Source organism: Leptonychotes weddellii, chromosome 13 (genome assembly GCF_054177405.1).
Source record: "Leptonychotes weddellii isolate Sample4059 chromosome 13, ASM5417740v2, whole genome shotgun sequence".
NCBI lineage: Eukaryota > Metazoa > Chordata > Mammalia > Carnivora > Phocidae > Leptonychotes > Leptonychotes weddellii.
The window spans coordinates 14,723,684-14,739,856 of record NC_138381.1 but is presented as its reverse complement, the minus strand read 5'-3'; the positions used below and the strand labels follow the sequence as shown (position 1 = coordinate 14,739,856).

General features: G+C 41.6%; 1 protein-coding gene across 2 annotated transcripts in view; it reads right to left on the bottom strand.

The window, feature by feature from the left end:
• CCBE1 (collagen and calcium binding EGF domains 1) overlaps positions 1–16,173 on the bottom strand; it is a 220,205-nt gene that overhangs the window by 125,157 nt on the left and 78,875 nt on the right. The gene's annotated exons all lie outside the window — the stretch shown is intronic.

Genomic DNA, 16,173 nt, shown 5'->3' with positions numbered 1-16,173 from the left:
TCAAGCAGAGTGTGGAGCCCCACACGGGGCTCAATCTCATGACCCTGAGATCATGACCTGAGCCGAAATCAAGAGTCAGACGCTCAACCGACTGCGCCGCCCCCCTCCCCCCCGGCACCCCTCGGCCTGTGATTTTAATCCACCTTTACGTGCTTCTCCGGTGGAAGCTGCCTTAGGGTGGGATGAGAAAAGGCACCAGGGCTGTGCACTATTTCCTTTGGTTAGTTTTATTTATTTCCTTTAACTTGAGCAACAGTTGCCAACACATTTGAAACCGAAGTGACAACTTTTCATACCGTGTTTAACCCTGAGGAGAAGCCAAGCAGAATATATATTGACAGGAGAAATATAAACTCACCCGACAGGCTTTCTAGTTCTTGTGGAAAACGTTCAAGGCACTCCTACTCCTGTCTCTTCAACTTTCCACTTTGAAAAGAAAAGCCCTGGAGTAACAGACACTGGATACTAGGAGTAAGAGTTATGCCCAAGGGTAACACACCCTTTGGTAAGCCAAGGAAAAGAGGAATGAAAGGGGACTTTTTGGTCCCTCCGAATAAACCAACCACGATTGGATTCTCAACTTCGGTACTACTGACATTGGGGGCCGGATACTTCTTCGCTGGCGGGCAGGAAGGAGAGCTGCCTCTGCTTTGTAGGACGTTCAGCAATATCCCTGGCCTTTACCCATTAAGATACTGACAGTGCCCACCTTCCATTGTGACAACCAGAAAGGTCTCCAGATATTGCTGAAGGTCCCCACTACACACAGTTGAGAACCACTGCACTCCAGTGTCTTCACCCCATCTGCGGTTCCATTCGATGTTTTGGGTCTTCTGCCCTTGTCTTATTGCTAATAATAACCTTCCCTGTCATAAGGCCTAAAGATGAAGATGAAAGGAGAGGATGAGAAAAATCAGGGGTCACCATCTGACCCTACTGCACCTTTGAGGTTCAGGGCTCCCCTTCCTACCACAAAACTGCTGTACCACTTAACCGGCCTGCCTCTGTTCCTCATGCTAGGACTGCTCCCTTGTCCCCACCAGGAGGAAAGCCTACTGGTCTTTTAAGGTCCAAGTCAAAAGCAGCTGCCCCATGAGGCCTTTCCTCACCACCTCTTCTTCCTTCACCTTTCTTATGCTTTCTGAACTTATTCTTCTGAACAGTAAAGAAATTAAACTGCATTGTGACCCAGTACAGCGCACTCCACTGATTTTTTTTTTAAGACCTCAGGGTGTTAGAACTCAGGTTATGTTGTCCAAGCCTGAAGCTTTATTCAGCTGAGAAGGTACCAGCCTTATTTTAACCACCAGAGGACTACTAATGCCAAGTCCGTGATAAGAAAACGCTGGAATTTGTGCTATGTGCAAACAGACCTTGAGAGTCTGTCTGGAGGCGCTCAGTGGAGATGGGGGCAAGAGGGACTCTTGCCTTAAGAAGTCATGCTCTTCCTCTCAGCATCATGTGCGCCCTGGGGTGGTGAGGGAGGGAGGGGCACCTGCTGAGCCGTGGCGGGGCGCCGTCAGCCCTCGTCCACCAAGGGTGGCCACCAGCAGCTCTGTAGCCCAATGCCCTCGCACCAACGCCCTGGACCAGGATTCTCCTCAGGCTCACAGAGAAAATGAAGGCGTTTTTACAACATGGTAAAAAATAAATTTGCTAGTTGTAAAGTGGTTATGTGTTTTTATAAAGGAAAAAAGTAAAGCTTGAAGGCGCATACTAACCATTTTTAGACTAAATTCTAACCCTGCATGGCGTTCAATACCTCCACTCAGCACATGGGCGAGTTCTCCCAAGTAAATATCTTTACTAAATGGAAATGTATGCTTTCAGCTTTAAGTTCCTGTGAAAAATAAAACATTCTCATGGATGAAAAGGAACTTCAAGGCAACTTTCTAGCTCTTCATTTTAATGCTTACTATTTCTGAACTTGCTTCCATATATAACCAAAACCTGTCTCCTGTGGGGGTGGGTGGGTGGGGGGAGGGCAAACTTGCCCCCAGATTAACGGTTCATGAGGACAAGAACATGCTCTGTTCTTTGATTTGGTTTTTCATTATCCAAACTGCCAATGTCCTTTTCCTAAAGAGCCATGTGACAGCTTCCCCTCAGGATTTATTGCTAGGGGAAAAAAGTTTCTCCCTATAGATAACAGCCAAAATCTCTGCTCCCTCACTGTGCTTCACGGGTCTTGGACTATGGAGTCGAAGTGGAGATCTTTCCACACAAGGGCAATTCTTTGATCCGAAGGCTGTGTGACTAGTGCCATGCTCCTCTGGAACTTTTAACCCAAACTCCAGGCCTTCTGCATGTAGCCTGAGAGAATCCACTCAAAAGACAACTTTGAGTCGGTCACTTGCCTACTTGAGACCAGCAAAAGTTAGTGGCTTCCTATCACCACAAAGGATCAAAACAACACACATGCCCTGCCCTCAGACTGTCTCACAAAGATGCCCCGTAGACCATGTCTCTCCTGGCAGTCCAAGTGTGAGCCACACTGGCCGCCTTTCAGCTTCTCCAGCAGGCCACGTTCCCTCCTGCCACGTGGCATTTCAACATGCCGTCCCCTGCACATGGAGTATCCCTACTCACCCTTATCTCCTAAATGTTACCTCCTCCAGGAAGCCTTCTCGGATGCCTACTCCGCTCCCAAGCTACCCAGGTCTTTCTCATCAACACGCTCACCCCCCACAGCAGTAACTTCACATTTACTCCATGATTATTTGGTTATTATTTGCCCCTAGCCTTCTGACAACCAGATGCCACAGCAACCATGTCGAGAACAAGGATCGTGCTGGGTTTTGCTGCTACCAAGCCCCCAACACCAAGGTCAGAGGCCGACACATCACAGCAGCTCAGGAAGGACCTGTGGGCGAGTGAACTCTGAATCAAATCCATTACAATTTGCAGAGCGCCCCTCTCCGGCACCTCAAATTCTAGCTTCTCCTCTCAGAGGTAGAAATGTAGCAAAACGTCGTACATTGTTAAGTCTCAGCAAAACAACTTTTTTTTTTTAAGCAGTCACAAGCCCACGTGGAGGTAAAACTGTAGACACTGAAGACACCTGGCACCCCGGACTCCATGCCTCGTTGTGCAGGTCATGCTGCTCCCTTTTTGTTCAGTCTGTACCAACAGCTTACTCCACACGTGTAGGCACGGACACTCTCCGAAAACCAAGGCAGTGGAGCCGCTTAGTAAGACCAGCATGTACTATTGAATTCCATCTTTTAATTGCATACCTGTACTTCAACTACTACTTTCTAAGTCCACTGGAGTGTCTTCACACGTGTAAATTTTTTATTTTAAATAAAAATTTTAACAAACTTGATTTTAAGGGTGTGAGATTGAGTGCGTGAGATTTGAAGTGTGAAATAAAATTTTAGATAGAAGTAGTAAACTTTGGGTCTTAAAAATATTTGCTACAAAACTGATACCAAAAATGGAAGACATTCTATCTCTCAATATTGACCTTTTAAGTAATAATTTGACTTAAAATTTGATGTGCTGTTTTATATCTAAAAGTGGCACACAAAAACTAATTTCATGGAAAAGGAAGTGCTCAATTTAACTTTGGGGTAATGTCCTAATTCAGTCCTAAGAGGTTGCTCATCTGTTCTGAGTCCAATAAAGAATGAGGAGGTTTAAAACGAAAAGTCACGTGATAACCATCGGTAAGAGGGAGGGAGCTCTGAATTACTTTGTTCATTTCAAACGCACAGGGAGGCTAGAAAGCACATAAATATTTGGGCGGTGGGGGAATCCAATCTACATAGGCACACTTGAAAACAAAAATCTCCATGCCTGGAAAGAGAACAAGCCGTGGTGAGTGGCTGAAACCCTCTGGTCTCTGGGAAGTGGTCCCCACTGGTACAAGGAAATGCAGCCCAACAGCCCTCACGAGCATGATTTGGGAGAAACCAGAACCAAGTTCCCTGGGAAGATAGTGGAACTAGGATCAGGCTGCCATCAGGCCTAAGATGCTTCTGCACCAGCTCCTAGACACGTTCAGAAACATAATGCTCTCTGATGGTCAAGGAGGAAAGAGCATCAGCCATGTGAAAGAGAGCTTGCTAGACCTGCAAGTGAGCACAGCATCCAGAATGGTCACTTTGAATGACAAACCCCACACTTCAGTTTGAGACCCCTCCGTTGCTTCGCAACCTTAGCGGACAGACGGAGACACTCATGGAAGCACAGAGCTTAGCAGGAAACTCAGTAACAAACACGTGGCAGACCCACAACTGGGAAAATTCAGCTGATAAAACCTGATGAAAAAGAAATAGGGAAGCAGCCTAAAAATTACTTCAAAAAATATTCTTTAAAGAGAAGGAGGGGCACCTGAGTGGCTCAGCTCATGATCTCAGGGTCCTGGATCGAGCCTCGTGTCAGGTTCCTGCTCAGTGGGGAGCCTGCCTCTCCCTCCGCCCCTCCCCACAAGCTTGTGCCCCCCCACCTCAAATAAGTAAAATCTTTTTTCCTAAAGATTTTATTTATTCATTTGAGACACAGAGATACAGACAGAGAGGGAGCATGAGCAGGGGGAGAGTCAGAAGGAGAAGCAGGCTCCCCTCTGAGCCAGGAGCCCGAACGAACGTGGGGCTCAATCCCAGGACCCTGGGATCATGACCTGAGACGAAGGCAGACGTGGACTGTCTGAGCCACCCAGGCACCCCTCAAATAAGTAAAATCTTAAAAAAAAAAATAAATAAAGAGAAGAAGAAATAGCAAATTTCCAATGAGTCTGGAGATTAGGGGAAAAAGAGGGTAGGAGACCAAGCCAAGTGCAAACCATGAACATTAAAATCTTAAAAAAAAAATTTCAAATAAAAACTGCTGAATTTGAACAAAGAATTGAGAACAGCTTCACTGGCAGATTCTACCAAATATGGACTGAATAATTCCAATTTTATAAACTCTTAAAGAGACAAGATGATATACTTCCCAATTCACTTTATAAACCTTAAAGCCTAATTTAAAAAAATATGAGAAAGGATGATTTCAATCATGAACATCAATGTGAAAATCCCAAACAAAATATTAGCATTCTTAACCTAGCAACAAATACAAAATAATGCATTATGACCAGTTTGGGTTTATTTCAGGAAAAGGAGTTTGTCTTAACACTGATAAAAATAGAGTTTGCCACATAAAGAAGAAAAATCATATCATCACAGTGGATGCCAAAAAAGCAATTGCTAGGATTCAACACTCATATATGATAAAAACCTTTCAGCAAACTAGGAATTGAAAAGAATTGCTTTTACTAATCTCATTTAGTCAGGACAGGGTATGCTATAGTAACAAGCCCAAAATTTTCAATACCATAATATATAAAAGTATTATAGAAGTCTGTAGGCAACATCTCAAGGTAGCTCTCTTCCAGGTGAGATTTATGAACAAAAAAAAATGAAGATTCAAAAAAAAACCTTTTATTAATCATTGATAAGATTACAAAACAAAATCCAAAGAGCCTTCACATAAATTTCTAGCATAGGAATTTATTAAGTTTGCTGGATACCAGTTTATAATTGAAACCAATTTTACTTTTTATAAAGAGATCACAAATGAAAATATTTTAAAGAGATACCATTTGACTAGCATTAAAATGTCAAGTAACTAGCAATAAATTAAAGAATTCTACAAATACAAATCTTTGAGATACATTTAAGAAGGCCAAAGGAAATAGACTCATGAACTGGAAGACTTATAAAGACATCAGTTCTCAAGTTCATCTATAGATTTAATGAAATCCTAATAGATTTTTTTTGGTGGAATTTGACACTGGTTCTAAAATTTACATAGAATCCCAAAGGGCCAAGAATAGCCAAGATTAACTTTTGAGGTGTGCCATATACAGTAAATTCTGTAATTTGCATTAATCTATGTACACAGCCTGATTATTTTCTACATAGGAAGAGCTCATGTACCTACCACTCACATTAAGATGTAAATATTTCCAGCATCACTAAGTTTCCCTCATGCCCTTTCCAGGTTATAATCCCCCATATTAAGAGGCAACCACTATTCTGGCTTCTAGCACTCCCGATTAGCTCTGTCTAATCTTGCTCACATAATTGGAACCAAACAGAATGTTCCCTTTTTAACTGGTTTAAAACATGTGAAGAACCACAGGCACTTATTCTATCAGATAGCAAGAAGTACTCCTCTGCTCAGTTCTGGTGTGCACTTCTTGCTAAGACCCCACAGAACATGGAACCTCTCATGATGGGGGTAGCAATGGCAGCAGGTGGCTTCTTAGCACCAGGCTCCTGAGGTGCTAAGCAATCAGCAGTGCCCAACATCCATTAGCTTCCTGCAGCATCCCTTCAAGCAGATGCGCAGTGAAGGCCACCTGCGAGGCGCCTCAGAAATGCCTGACACCTCAGAAGACTCTGCAGCAGAGTGTTGCTGGCAAGGAACCTCTCCACGAATGGCTTCCCCACCACCTCCTTGGGTAGTTTGGCAGTGATTTTCAAAGTATGGTGCGTCCTGATAGAGGACTTCTGCCAGCATCCCAGAGGGAGTATTGCCAGCAAGTTCCATTTGCCCAGGATCTTAGCGATTTCTGCCACTATACACAGCAATGCCCTTTTCATCAAGGTCTCGGTCTCCCCATAGAGGAGCCCTGGAGATTAGGGGCGGGGGGGGAGGGGCTCTCTTCCATGGGCTTTAACTCAGCCTTAGAGGTAGTAGCTACTCCCTCTATTGTCAATTCACAAACCTATATGAGAGGTCTATTTTCCTAGAAGAGTGCAGTTCATCAATATGGACCACCTTACTGATAGAAAGTTTAAATAGACCGATTTCATGTAAGAAAGTAAGTTACCCCTCACAAAATGGTTTTACTGAGGTTTTTTACTAAACCATTAAAGACCAGATAGGTCCAATGTTAAATAGCCCATGACTGCTAGCACCAAAAAAAGTATTACAACCAACATCACATCTCATTAAAAAAATAATGGACCACAACCGTTTTGGGATATACTCAAGCAATGCATGTTAGGTTCAACAGTAGAAAATGCATCAACACACACATCTTATTAACAGATCTAGGAAAACCATAAAATTATCTCAATAGCACTAAAAAAAGAAGTTGACAAACTTCAATGCCCATTCTTGTTTTAAGCACACACACACTCAAGAAAATAGTAATCGTGGATATATAACCTTAGTCCTAAAATCAGCACCTTATTTTTAACAACTTATTCAACTTTCTAAATGGAAAGGTGAATATTAGAGGCATTTCCACTATGGTCAGAAACAATAATACAGACGCTACCTTCACTATTTAACATTAGCATTATTCTATTCAGCCAACTCAATTAGACAAATCAATTAGAGGTATAAAAATTGGAAGATAAAACTACCCCTATGTGCAGATGACAGGGTAGTATACCTAGAAAAAATTAAACAATTTTAAAGATCTCCATAATAAAAAAAATTTAGTAAGATGGCATATGACCTAGCAACATAGGAGGTAAAATGCTTGGGAGTCAGAATAAGAAATTTGCAAAGCCTATATAAAGAATATTTTTAAACACTCTTGGAAGATAAATACTCTAGAATAAAAAGACACCCCTTGTCCTCAGATAGGATGACTCAACATCATAAATCTGTCAGTTCTCCCTAAATTCTAATAAAATTACCAACTTCAATAAAAATATCAAACTTTTTGGTTTTTATGGAACTAGACAAGAGGGTACTAGAGTTCATATGGAAAGACAAACATGCAAGAATAGTTAAGAAAACACTAAAGAAAAGCTAGAGCCAGGGAAAAAATGAGGCATCTGGAATCACTGGGATAAAGATGCACTTAATAAATTGTGCTAGGACAACTAGATAGCCATTTACAAAAAGAATCAGATCCAGACCTCAATCCACGCATGAGAATCAATTTCAAATGAATCTTGATGTAAATGCAAGAACTGAAACAAAAGTGCTAGAAGAAAACATGGGGGTGGGGCACCTGCATGGCTCAGTTAGGCTGGTTAAGGTAGTCATGATCTCGGGGTCCTGGAATCAGTCAAGCACCATGTCAGGCTCCCTGCTCAGTGGGGAGTCTGCTTCTCCTTCTCCCTCCACCCCTCCCTTAATTGTACACACATACTCTCATGCTCTCTCAAAATCTTAAAAAAAAAAAAAAAAAAAGAAAGAAAAATAGGGGAAATGCCTCTATAAAGTGAGAGCAAAAAGCAGCTAATTAGAAGCAAATTCCACATGCAATTTTTAGAAAACTGATAAATTTGACTACGTAAAAATAAAAAACCTTTGCATCATGAAATATACCATAAGTCAAATGACAAACTGGCAGAAAATGCTTGTAATGCATGCCACAACTAAAAGGCTGATATTATATATTTTAATATACATTTTTATATATTACGTGTAATTGCATATTAGATCTATTTTTGCATATATGTGTGTGTATATATATATATATATTTTAAATGAGGGATGAGGCAAAACCCCAACAGAAATATATAGTTAAGATCTAAAAATGGGTGTTTAAATGTATAAAAAGATGTCCAGGTTTACCCATAAGAAAAGAAATTTAAAATTACACTAAGATACCATCTTTTATCTGTTAGATTAGCAAAAATTAAAGAGCTTGAAAATACTGTTGGCAAAGTGTGGAGAAACAGGTGTACTCAGAAAGTGCTGGTGGGCAGGCAAACTGGTCCACACCTCATGGAGTGGAATCTGGTAATACTTAAAATAGCAGATAAAAACCTACAAATGCATTTACTGCTTGACCTTAGCAATCTCAGTTTTAGGAATCTGAGTCTCAAAGTGAAAATACATGTGCACAAGTCTATTATTCACTGTGGGATGATGTGTTAACTACAAAATAATGGGGAAAGTACCCACATAAAAGACATGTTGAATAAACTATGGTATATCCACATCATGGAATATTCTGCAGCTGAAGAAAAATAAAATTAAGATCCCTATAAACTGACATGGAGGGAGACCTCCACAAAATATTGCTAAGTGAAGAAAGTCAAGTGCTTAAGAACATATATAGTATGCTAACTCTAGTACAAAAAGGGAATGATAGTATGTATTTTTATATATATGCATCTATTTTTGCTAACAAACATAGGATAAATGAATGAGATTATTGGGTAAAAACGGAGCCCATGGATTAGTGGAGGGAATGGTGCTTCTGATTATTCTCTCTTGTGTAGCTTTGCCTTCTGCAATCATGTTAATGTTTCATATCCTCAAAACCTGCCTCAGTAAGGATGAGGGCTCAGTCCAGCAAAATCCAGACCATGGAAAACTCTACAGACCAAAGGGCCCAGGATCTTCAACAAACAACTGTAACGAAAAGAAATTTTAAGATTTTAAAAGATACTTGAATTAAAAATAGGCAAACCAAAAACAGGCATTCAGGGATGCACAGATGGGCCACGCAACTAGAGAGAAATTCAAGGAAGCGTTGGGATAGTGGCTATTTTTGGAGGGAAGGCAGGCTTGCATTTCAGAACATGGTCCGGGGATCGACTGCTAACTGGCTATTTTCTGACCCAGATGGTGACTACAAAGATGTCTGCCTTCTATCAAGCTGCACAGTTGTTTTGAGTGCTCATCTATATTTCTGTATTTTATGATACAAAACTTTTTGAGAAGAGACTAAATGGCCATTTCTCAATGATCTGCGTCATGCTCATCTGAAGACATTCTCACATCTTTAGCAATTATTCTAATTTTCAGATTAGCTTAAGAAAAACATAAGAGACTAAATATTGCCAACGGTAACTTTGGTAATGCATTCCAGTACCAAAAGTAAATGCTAAATTGTGTTTGTTCTATCAGCTGTTTTGGAGTATCTGCATTGCTATCCTCCCTCATAGCATAGACAATAAAAAAATGAAAACTCAATTCATTTGCTTAAGAAAAAGTAGAAGAGGCCTAGTGTTATTACATAAGACAAGGTCTGAAATTCTGTGAACTTGCTGGACACGTTTATAAGCTTTATAATCCTGGCTGCAGGCAGTCTTGGCATGAGTATTCCCAAGATTCTTGATTTATGCTGATGTTTGAACTTTTAAAACATTTTGTGGATCAGATGGATAGTTCTATTTTTAATTTTTTGAGGGCCTTCCATAGTGGCTGTACCCATTTATAATTCCACCAACAGGGCACAGAGTTCCCTTTTCTCCATATTCTGGCCAGCATCTGTTACCTCTTATCTTTCTGATGATGGCAATTCTAACAGGCATGAGGTGATAACTCACTGTGGTTTTAATTTGTACTTCCCTAATGACTAGTGATGCTGAGTCTCTTTTCATGCACCGTATGATCGGGCAATTCCACTTTGGGGAATATATCCAAAGGAACAAAAACACTAACTTGAAAAATATCTTCAGCCCCATGTTCATTACAACATTATTTACAACAGGCAAGACAGGTAATCAAGCTAAGTGTCCATCAATGGATGAATGGATAAAGAAGTTGTGATAGGTGTATACACACACGCAGGATTATTATTCAGCCATAAAGAGGAGGAAATCCTACCATTTGTGACCCTAATGGATGGACCCTAAAGGCACAACGCTAAGTGAAATATATCACAGAAAGACAAATACCTCATGATCTCACATATATGTGAAATCTTAGAGAGAGAGAGAGATACCTCACAGAAAAAGAAATCAGACATGGTTACCAGAGACAGAGGGAGAGCAGAGGGGCAACTGGAGGAAGGTGGTCAAAAGGCAAAAATTTCCAGTTATAAGAAATATAAGAACTTCCAGTCCTAAGACATTTATATAATGTACAACATGACTACAGCTAACACTGCTGTGTGATATACAGGAAAGTTGTTAAGGAGTTGATCTTAAGTTATCATGAGAAAAAAATTTACTAGATCTATAGGAGACTAACAGATGTTAGCTAAACCTATGAGATAATGTCACAGTATATGTAAAATCAAACCATCATGCATGCTTTAAACTTATGCAGTGATGTATTCAATTATTTCTCACAACTAGAAAACATTGGGGGGACGGGGGGAGCGAGTTAAAGGAGCACGAGGTTTCAGGTGGGGAAGACAGAATAAGTACTGAAGATGGATGGTGGTTGCACAACAGTGTGAATGTACTTAATGTTACTGAACTGTCCACTTAAAAATGGTTAAGATGGTAAATTTTAGGTTATGTGTATTTTTCCACAATTTTTCTTAAGAAGCAAAAGACATGCGGGGTGCCTGGGTGGCTCAGTCGTTAGGCGTCTGCCTTCGGCTCGGGTTGTGATCCCGGGGTCCTGGGATCAAGCCCCGCGTCGGGCTCCCTGCTCGGCGGGAAGCCTGCTTCTCCCCCTCCCCCTGCTTGTGTTCCCTCTCTCGCTGTCTGTCAAATAAATAAAATCTTTAAAAAAAAAAAAAAAAAGCAAAAGACATGCAGGCTACTCTTGAGCAAAACAAAATTCTTGTGTAAAGTTAACTTCTGTTTAGAAAGTCTAAATTTTTCTCAAAGGGGAACAGACCTTCAAGTTAATTTGCAAAGGCTTTTGCTGAAAGGATGTACTCCTCTCCTACACGGAAACATCGCTACAGCATAAGTTTCCCAAAACATAAGCTACACCCATCTACCCATACAGACAATGATTCAGCTACGGAGAGTAGGCACAATATTCACAATACTTCAGTATGATTGGACAAGAGAAAGATTTCCATTTACTACCAAGAAAATAAAACGAAATATTTCCACATCAATATTCTCTCTCCGACTTTGGGACGTTGCTACAAGAGGAGATCATAGGACAGTGAAACTGGGGTAACTATCTGGGTCAACATGGATACGGCCCCTAATGTTAAGTGAAAATAAAGTCATATTTATTTGAAACTTAACATGAAAAATAATACATCACTTCAGGGATATATACATAAGTAATCAAAGTATAAGGAATATGTGGAATACTACTAAGTCCGGGATCGTGGCTCAGTGTGGCTGGAATAGGGAGCTGAAATCGGGGGGGGGGGGGACTAACGGGTATGTTCACTACTGAAATATTTCTTATCTTAACCTGAGTGTTAGAGGGCCTTTACTGTAGGTTTTATACTTTCTGTACACATATTTAGAGCGGGAGGAAGGGGCAGAGGGAGAGAACAAGCAGACGCCCCACCTTGAGCGCAGAGCCTGACCTAGGGCTCCATCCTACAACCCTGAGATCATGACCTGAGCCGAAACCAAGAGTCAGAAGCTTAACGGACTGAGCCACCCAGGCGCCCCGGACAAGCGCTAATTTTACTGCCTCCATAGTTTTAGCATCTTCCAGGATATCAGAAAGTTGGAATCATAGTATGTAACATTTTCAGATTGGCTTCTTTCACTTACTAATATACATTTAAGGTTTCTCGATGCTTTTTCATGACTTGATAGTTCATTTCTTTTTAGCACTGAGCAATATTCCATTGTCTGGATATATCAGTTTATTTACCCGTTCACCGACTAAAGAACATCTTGGCTGCTTCCAAGTTTAGGCAACTATGAATGAAGCTTCTATAAACATCTGCAAGTTTTTTTTTTTTCTTCTTCTTCTCCCCCCACCCCCCCCCAAGTCCTTTGGGTAAAGGCCAGGGAGCATGATTGCTGAATCTCACAGTAAGAGTTATGTTTAATTTTGTAAGAAACTACCAAACTGTCCTCCAAAGTAGCTATGCCATTTTGCCTTCCCCCAGCAACGACGGAGAGCTCCTGGTACCCCCAACCACTGCCAGCATTTGGTGCTGTCGCTATGATGGATTATGGCCATTCTAATAGGTGTGTAGTGGTAGCTTGTTGTTCTTTTAATACCTTTTTTCCTTTCCTCAGTTACCTCATCTGAAAAATGGAAACAACTGTAGAACTAACCTTGTCGTGTCATTATGAGGATTAACTATAACAGAGCAAAAAAATCGCTTAGCACTGAGCCTGCTCATTGTAAATTCTCACGTTTTATACTTTTATCACCACCTGAGTTCCTCCAGAAACTAGGGTAAGTTCCCTTGACCGAAAGTATCTTTCCCCCTCTCATGCCTGTATTGCCTTAAATTCCTACCACTGGTGACTACTCTTAGCTCTCAAATTTTATAGCATTAAAAAATAGTTTGAAAAGCAAATGTGTATATAAATATAGTGTAAAACAATTCAGTTTCCCAACAGTATCAGTTCTTTGGCAGACAGAACAAATGTACTGGAAAAGGTGCAGGACTAATACATGTTAATTCCAAGATGAAGGAATTTAGGTCTTATCAGTGGGATCCCACAGGGGCACCCTTCCCCACAGGCTACCCACCCCAAAGGCTCTGCCACCTTCAAGAAATGAAAAGTGAATAAAAAGTGAAATTAAGGTGTAAATACAATTGTTATAGATTTCCTAGAAGTGTTACCCATTAAAACCTACATAATTAAAAAATGTCTACATGGAAATGGTCGTGCCTAATTCTGTAACAAATCCCCATGTGATTTTTTTTTTTTTTTTACACATAAATGGCAAAAGAATAGGGTACATGAATGCTGAATATAATGGCTGTTTGTCCTATATCTTTCCATTTCCATAAGGGAAGTGAAGTCTTGTTCTCAAAAGTACAACTTCAAACGTTTCAGTGGTTTACATTAGAGGAGGAGGAGTGGGAGGGAAAGAAGCCCAGGCAGAAGGTCCAAACTCAGGATCCATGATCCTGACTCTAGGGCAGTGGAGAGCAGATCAGGATGACAGAAGACTTTTTAAAAGAATTTCTCCAAGTAATTGTTTTCCTCATTTAAACAGTAAAAATTAGGTATACATGGAAATGTTTATGGGAGCTGACCCTTTTTGAAATGTTTCAATATCTGCATCATTTTCAAGAGTCTTAGCTGACTAATATTTCAGAAACATGCTAGATCTAAGTTGACAGGAAATCACTCTTGGCTGTAATATATGACAAAAGGAAAGAAAGCTCTAATAAGCAGCAAACAATTTGTTTTACAACAGAAGCTAAACTCCTGTATCTGATGGCCCCTGAGCCCGGATTCTCACAGTTGACAGGTGGAGAGCTCACACCACATCTCTAGTTTTATACTATTGAGACAACAGTGGTTCACAGAAGACTTGTTCATCTGTTCGGTCATATATGCTGGAAATTTGAGTGGGAGCCAACCATCAATAGAAGCAGTGCTGTTCGTTTGGTTAAAACGGGACTTCTCTGGAAACAAAGCCATGGGTTTGACATTTAAGGAGACCACCTAGTCTCAGGTGGGTAAAACCTCTTCCATAGCAAAAGGACACAACATCCCGTAAAGCTTAGAAACGTAAGCCACAAAAGAGCATGTGGTTGCCACGATGCAAATAGGTCAACGCGGCAAGAAATATTCTGGATATGCTAATCATCTTCAAAAAGGAACAGCAGTACATTTTACCCAATTATTAAAGGCTTTAGAGTTCATTTAATGTCTCTAGTTGGCCATGGTGCTAGGAATAAAGTAACAGTACACAGCCCGTGGTTATGAGCTTGGGCTCTGGAGTCAGACTGGTGGATTTAAACCTCAGACCTCTCACTGGCTGTGTAAACAGAGACAAGTTACATAATCCCACAGCATTTCCTCACCTGGAAACTCAGGATCATCAAAGTGCCTATCTCATGAGATTGTTAAGATTAGAGGAGATAATCCATATAGTATAGCAGGGCACATAAGAAGTGTTCAGTTAATATTAACTACCATTCAATGTAATGTGGAGTCAGAAAAGGAACAGGTGCGGAAGCATAAGGCTTCAGGAGGAAAGAGGCATTTTCTGGAGCATTCATGGAGGAAAACATTTATATATATACTATGCTATGTGACCCTTACAGCAAATCCATGAGGTCTTATTACTATCTGTTTATGGACAAGAGAATTGATCTTCAGGGACAAAGTGTGGTTCCCAATGTCCCACAACTAGTAAGTTGAGGAGTGGGGATATGAACCCAAGTCTGACTTCCAAGTCCATAATATTTCCATTAATGCTGTTTTTCATTAAGAAATGTCCAGAAGGGCACAGATATAGAAACCGAGAAGGGACTTTACGAGCCTCGCTAGTCCATCTCCATCTCTGCATGGATTTCATTCAAGCACCTTAGAAATAACCTATCCACACTTTTCTTCAAGATTGTTGAAAAGGAACCCATTTTGGAACCTCTCGAGGAACACAACTTGGAACCCTGTAGTCTGAATGTGACGGGAACAGAGAAAGAAGTGAAAGAAGAAACTGGAGAAAGGGAAGATAAAGGCAGGATGGAAACAGAGATTAGGGACCCCGGTGGGCACACACTGTGCTGCTCGCCCAGTACCCACGCCCCCGTCTCCCAGTAACACCACTATCAAGTAGGGGTCAGTGAAGACCAACAGAAACCACACTAGCTAGTCTCAGCAGAAAGGGATTAAATGCCGGGTATTAAGTGATTCACAAAGGCTGGAGTAGTAGGCTCTAGGTCAGGCAGTCGGAAAAAGCCCCCCATCCCACAGGATGACATTGCCTCTGCTGTGATAGTCACCCACCACCGTGGGACGCCACCAGATCCTGAACATGCCCAATCACACTGCCACGGACACGGTCCAAGCCAGCCAAGTAGCTGCTTATTTACCTGTTAACCCAGGTCTGAACCATTTCACTTGAGTACCAGTGACTGGCAAGACTTAATTCCCAGCCAGAATCCCAGGCGCAAACAATGAAGGAATGCAGTTTCTAGGTCTTTCCCCCCCCACCCCCGGTGTGTGAAGGCATACTGGGTGGTGGCTGGAAGGGCTGCTGAGGTAACCTCCCCACAGTACCACCTCTGCGCCCCAGTTCTCTCTGCACAACCACTCTTCCCATGGTTTATCCACGTGGCTGAGGTAGGGATGGCTCCGCCCCCAGCCAAGGATAATGTAATCCAGACCTGGCCAAGCAGAGTCCTGCATTCCCCTGGCCTCAGGGATGGGTTCTCTGGTGGGCACACGACCCGAGCCAGGAGGGAGGCTCAATTCCATGGTTTTCTTGAATCCACTGAGAAACACCACCTCCTTCTGACAGATCTAAAGCTGCAAGGAGGTGAGCCTGACTTTTCTAGAGGCTGTTGCACCATCCCACAGCAAAATGTGCCTGAGAAAGCAGCAGATGCAGACGTGAGCCGAAATCAAAGATGGAGAAACTCAAAGCCGGTGTCACGGACTGGGGCCCTGAGTCCAGCCATAGTTT